The following is a 7,241-nucleotide window of genomic DNA, read 5'->3' on the forward strand; positions in this document are numbered from 1 at the left end:
ACTATCACTTTATGGTTATACCCTTGGGCTCTAAAACAGAAACTGAACACGCGGATCACCTAATCTACGTTATCCACATCCAATGGGTCTAAATTTCTCCTTTCCCATCGCCCTTATCCTTATGATAACTGATCTTCAGGTCATGTCCCCAAATTAAGAAACAATTCGAAACAGGGCGTTACACATGTAGGTAAAATGAGAAAAATTGATTTTTAGGGCAACAGATCTCACCAATTTTTGAACAGTTTCCTGTTTGATGATGATTGTCAACTTTTTGAGCATTTTGAGGTATCCCGAAGGCACTTATGAGTAACATGATCTCATTTGTACTTAAAATCACGAAGGTTCTATGTCGTAGGTCCTACTACAATGTGGTTCGCGGTAAATTGATTGTCTACAGACTTAGAACTAAATTTTAGGATGCCACATTGGAGTTCTAGGAGCACAACGAAAAGAGGTGTCCAGGCTAGAGTTCTGCTCACGTATCCCAATTTTGACAAAAAATATCAATAAGTTAAACTACACTTATTTTATTTCGACTGTAACTTATATATATATATATATATATATATATATATATATATATATATATATATATATATATATATATATATATATAGTCATTAGTGTGAATTTATAAATAATATTTATCAGTGATTCCAACTCATATTACTGATTGATCAACTTACAGGGGTGATGTCTAGGCAAAATTCAGTGAGGTGTTTAAAGTGCGATTTCTAAACAGTATACTCTGTATACTAAACGGACCCTACCTCCGATATGATCTTACCTGGTTGCTCTTTACTTGATAGATCTAGATGTAGAAATTAGCATTGTTGAGGAACCTAGAATATCACTAGTCACAAGGAATATTATACTAAGACTTAGTGATAATTAAACATATGTCATATCAAGGGAAAAGTCAGGGTTCTAGGCGAAGCGCTGCCAATTTTCTGATTCATCCACTTTTAACAAATGAGTGCATAATTCCTTTTAACTTACACATAAATACAAGTTTTATAATTGCTTAAATGTTATGTGTGTTGTTGAGCTGTGTTTAATATATCTATGCAACAAGATATATATATATATATATATATATATATATATATATATATATATATATATAAGATTTGGTAGTGAAGGGTTGTGTGAGATAAATAAATAAGAGACTATGATAGGGTAGTGAAGGGTTGTGTGAGACAAATAAATAAGAGGTTTTGATAGGGTAGTGAAGGGTTGTGTAACACAAATAAATAAGAGGTTGTGATAGGGTAGTGAAGGGTTGTGTGAGAAAACTAAATAAGAAGTTGTGATAGGTTAGTGAAGGGTTATGTGAAATAATAAATGAGAGACTATGATAGGTTCGTGAAAGGTTGTGCGAACTAATAAGTTGTGACCTGTTGTGCTTTGACCAAAGTACTATTTTATTGTTGTGCTTATCCAAAGTACTTTTATACTGCTGAGCTCATTCGAAGTACTATCGTACTGATGTGCTCACCCAAAGTACTATTGTACTACTGTTCCTAGTAATGTAGTAAAGTACTAGTTAGAAAAAGGTTGTGTGAAATGATAAGTTGTGACCTGTTGTGGTTTGGCCAAAGTACTATCGTAATGTTGTCCTCAACCAAAGTATTATTGTATTGATGTGCCTAGTTATTTAAGGAATTAAGGATGATGACCACTGTTGATAAAGATCCTTCTGGAGAGATCCCTCGAGATCATCATCTTAGGATTTGGAAGTGAGGACAATGGGAATGGGGAACTAGGTTAATTGTTTGTTGTAAAATATATAATTACATATTATAATATTGTGGGTTGACAGGTATCGATACAAAGTTACATGGATAGTGATCTAATGAGAGATTCAAGGAGATAAAGGCCATTAGTAGAATAAGATATTATAAGGCCTGTAATGACCATGTTTATGCTTATGTTTATTGTATCAATTATGACATCCCAAGTTTTTAATAATCAATGAAAAACATTTCTCTGGAAATACTTTTATGGGACAAATTACACATTTACAAAGAATACTCTGTATTCAAATAAGCATAAAGAAAAGGTATTTTCGGGCCATAAAAATAGGTATGTCACATTCTATCTGGTGGTTCGTTTGTTGTCATGTAGCAATAATTGGGCTCAACATCTTCATCTTCTTCTTCTGAACCAGATGATGAGTACCTTTTATCACATTCAACAGTTTTCCTTTCCATGAGACACATATTTTTTCCAGTGTTACTTTCCCTATCATCTCCAGATGACCAGTAACCATCCATACTCCGAGAAACAATTGAAACAAAATCCTTCTCACTTTCTGCTAACTCTTGTGCATGACACGCATAGTAAGTAGAATCCTTCACTTTTAGTTTCTGAGGTTCTTCATCCTGACAGTCTCTTGCATAGTGGTTTCCGAGACCATAGTTATGACAGGTGATTCTGGTTTAACCGAAGAGGAATTGACTTGTGGTTCCAAAGTTGCATTTGGAAGGTTTGGTCAGTAAGATGGTGGGTTTTCAGTTGGTTTAGGATAATGTTGATGGTTTTTTGGTGAGAAGCTTGGTGTGAAGTTTGAAATGTGTGTTGAGGTGGTTTTTGATTGTTGTTCCACGGTCTCCTGTATTTCATAGACATCAAGGAGAACTCTTGTTGGAAACGAGGTATGGCATATGTAGCTTCAGGATCAAAGTTTTCTTCAAACAAAGAAGATGGAACAGGTGGAGTATTTGGAACAACTCTGAAAGGGTCCGAAATAACATGGTTCGTAGGAGGTGGGTACACTAAACTGACAAGAGAAAGAGGACTACTAGAGAGTTCTCATAAGGTTTGAGCAACATTGGACTCATGACTTTGTAGTTCATCAAAGAGTTGATAAAGCTTTAATTTCTTCAAAGATCCATTACTCTGAAGACAATACTTGATGTTAGACCATCCCTTTCCAAGGCTATTGATGAACTTTAACTTGTACTCAATAGGAGTTCAGACAACACCACGTGCGTTCATGTTGTTCACCATGATTATGTACTGATTTGAAGCTAAGGCTACAGATTCTCCAGGAGTTGTCGTGAATGTACTAAAATCATTCACCACTGAACCTAGATGCTTATCCTTCCTGTTTTATGAACCTTTAAATAGATCTTGAAGAGTTCCCCATATATCCTTAGCTGATTTGCACAACTTGATGTGCTTAAAGAGAGATGGTGGAACACCAAACACCATTTTATAAAATGCGATTGGATAAGCATGGAGCTTCTCGATGCCGTTGGTTGTCAGAGGCGTCAGTCGTAGCTCTTCTTGACCCATAAGTGTAGCTGCAACGTCTCTAACCATCTGCCTAACCGGGAAATTGGGGCCTTCAGTCACAGATATCCATATTTCCTAATCCTTTTCTTTTCCAACCAAGAATCTCTCCATTCTAACTTTCTAATGATCATACACATTCATAACTAGCAATGGGGCTCTAGAGGGGCAACCAACGATATTTGTGATTTTCATTGAATACATTTGTTGTTGACATTAATTACGAGCAGCCATTGTCGTTTAATATTTTGAGTAAAAGTGGTATATAGAAGAGCTTTTATCCCAAAACATAAATGATTGAGATACCAAGGTAACCTCAACTAACTATAATCTAATCATGTAAACTTGAAGGACAATCACTTTGGATCAGATACCAATTATGAGAACAAAGGATATCAAAAGATATCCAGGACAAGTTTTGAGAACTCAAACCTCGAGATAAACACAACAATGGAGGTAAATAATCTATTCCAGTCAATTCTGGGTAAACCAGTCAAGCCTTGAAGATATAAAGCAACAAAGTATTCAAGATAATATTAAAGAGTATTAAAAGTATGAACAGAAGTAAGAACAAAGAGAATGAGAAAAATGATTGACTGAATGATTCTTGATTGATACTTCAAAAGTGTGAAAAGGGGTAAGGAATTACATGGCGTGATGGTCATATTTATACTAACATTGGACCAATCACAAAAGGAGACACTTGTACTAAAATTTAACTGCAGATCAACCACCTGACATATCAGTGTGATTGACCTTGTCTCCTACATGCGCTAAAGTAAATAAGACAATGAAAAAACAAAAAAACAATACTCGACTTTAAATCATCCAGTCAGTTCTATCTTAGAAATCTTCACTCCCTCGGAAACTTCATACTTCGCACATGCATACTTCTCGGAATTCAGATTGCCTCAGATTGTCTAAGGATCACTTTTCATGTCCTATCATTTATGTTCTCTGTGGGAGAAAGTGTATAGCGATGAGGTGTGAGTTTCCTTTGGATCGTGCGGTTGAGGGATCCAGGTAATTTGTGGCTATATTTTGTGGAGGTAGTCAAGGAGTTTTGAAGGTAGACCATCGAATGGTGAAACTGAAAGAATCTCCTTGGACAAGAATTATTTATTTTGACAGTCGAGGTAAGTTAAGAGTTGAGTGTCTTGCTGATAGACAAGTTGTGAGTCGACTAACCGATCCACGAGATGAGAGAGTTGATAGTTATCTTGTTTAGAGAGCAACCAAGCAACGAGGGATAAAACCAGTCAAGATCATTAGGTTCCGATGAGAGGGAGGGTACAGTCAGAAGTAACCTAGGTGGTTGAAGAATACATGAAGGTTCGTCACCCAAAGTTTTCCATATCGGTATCTACTTTCGAGGACGGAAACATTTTAAGGGGGGGAGAATTGTAACGACCTAAAAATCCTTCCATAAACGACGTTAGCTTTCTATTGCTCGAGAATTAATTCTTCTAAAGCTATTTTGATTTTAAGTGTATTAAAATGGAAAATATTAAATAAAAAAGGTGTTATTTAATATCTAAATAAATTAATTGATATTTAAATGGTGTATAATTTAATTATGTCGTTTTGTGGAAAAATTAGGTTAAATTTAAGGAATTAAAAGGTGTACATATAAAGGAGAAGCTAGAATGTCACTGAAGAAACTTGTAATGTCAAGATATCTACGGTTAGGGTTGAAAGAGTCTAAGATTGAGAGTAAAGGGACTAAAGGGGTAAAAATCACATTAAATTACAAGTGAGTTACGTCAGTCAGGATCACCCAATTTTGAAGAGGATTCTGACGTTTTTATTTGGCTTATACATACGATCGAAGGCAGCCTTGTTCCAATGGATTTGAGTGCTGCGTCGATTGATAGGAGAGAAACAAAAACAATCTTTGTGTTGAAAGTGTGTGTAAGTTTGTGTGTGGTGCGGCCGAGGAGAAGAAATGAAGAGGGAGGGAGGATGATCGATCGAAAAAAAGGGGTTCAAGGAGAAGGATTTCATGGAATTTTGTGGAGGCTACGAAGGTGTGTGATTTTCTTCTCCGAGGTATGCTCAAATCCTTTTCTTCTTCTTTCTTTGGTCCGATTTCACCCTATAAACACCACCACCAAGGTGGTGGTTGCCGCTGCTGACCACCACTGCCACGATGGCAGTAGCTGGTGATGGTGTTATGATCAAAACCTTGTCTTTTGTCTTGGTTGGGTGTTGATTATTTGCAAGCTTAGACCCTAACTTAGTGACATTACCATTAAAGCATTGTACTTTAAAATTCTCCTTTAGACATCATACCTTGAGTGGTGGTTTGCAATTCAAATGTCATTTTTGACTCATCACTTCTTAGTCTCTGTTATGAAACTATTTTCCAGCTTTTGGGGGTCATTTTATGATGACTTAATGGGTTAAGAAGCCAAATTAACCCAAAAAGACAAAGCCATGAATTTATGTATTTCACCTTTTTATATCCTGTTTTGTAAAAAAGATAGGAAAATCATCAGGAGTAGGAGTTAGGATCCATAAACTCTCATAGTTTCAATTTTGAGTTTAGTTTGTCTGTTATTTTTCCCAGTACATGATGTTGTCTCTAACCAAGGTGAAAATCATCAATTTCACTGACTGGTCATAAATTAGTTGCATTGATAACCATTTTGTAAAATCCATAGAAAGTTGTAGAAAAATCGTATGGACTTGTGCAAGTAGTCCTTGAAAAGATAAAAATCAAAAATACTGGTATATGGAAAATATTTTATCTTGTGTGGGACTTGGTGGTGATAAAATGGCCTTGAACAGGTTGTTGTTTTGGGTCAAAATCTTGAATTTTGGTCTACAAGTTTTTGTATGTGTTTAGGGCATCCTACTTTCAACATTGTTATGTTACCTCTTTGTATATTTCCACTAATCACTCAATTATGTCTTATTACCTTAATTCTAGAATAAATTTGTACAATACTTATTGGATTTAAGTCATTCTCTTAAGTCTTGAACTATAAGGGGATTTTTGGCTAAAATTGCAAATCTGGACAGATTCGTTGACCTATCTTGTAAGGGATGTAGAGACCATTATGGTCCGAATTAGACAAAATGACCACAATAAAAACGTTGTAGGAAATCGAGTCTAGATTTCAAAAAATCTTGTATAAGTTCATCTGGGGTTGTACATTATGTTTTATGATAAAAACACTGAACATGGGTCGGGTTGGGAAATTGTAAAAAAATATATAAAAGTTAGTATAAAATTGTATTTATGGAAACGTGTAGTTTATTTTTGAATTGATTTTTATGTGTAGTTTTTAGGTGAGGCCTTGAGAGCTTCAACTAAGTTCAGGACTTGGAGTAGAAGGAGAGTTTCATCAAGGCTAAAGGTGAGTTTGTAGCTTTGCTCATTAAGGTGCAAAATTGAAACATGTAATCCGTAAATGGTGATTTGACTCACATCAGGATGACCTTGTCATTGATTGTTCTTAATTATTATATGATGTTTGTGATGCTACTATATGCTTTTCTCTATTTCCATCTTATGAGTTAATTTTTATGTTGCTTATACTTTGATGAACTTGATGTATATGACATGCTAACTTAAGTTGCTTGAAAGAATGATGTATGAATGTGCTTCGATGTGTTGGTTATGAATATAATGCATGTTTTAATACATATTTAGATGGTTTGAATTGCATGCTTTACTTAATGTATAAATGACATATGCAGGGTTATGTGTAGAGGGTTTAGGTAGTTGCTGATCTTTGCCTAAAACTTATCCAGATCATTGAGGATGCCTAGTAGGTTGAAAGAGTAACTATAGGAAGAGCTATAGCCATAGAGTTTGTTAGTTTCGAATCTTTCTAGATGGTCATGTGATACATGGTTTGTAGGCACTTTGTTGTTCGTAGGTTGGGGTGATGTTGTTCCCTTCTTCATGGCAAGTATAGGCATCATGTGGGAGT

This window comes from Lactuca virosa, chromosome 3, assembly GCF_052849685.1.
Source record: "Lactuca virosa cultivar CGN04683 chromosome 3, Lactuca_virosa_CGN04683_v6, whole genome shotgun sequence".
Lineage (NCBI taxonomy): Eukaryota > Viridiplantae > Streptophyta > Magnoliopsida > Asterales > Asteraceae > Lactuca > Lactuca virosa.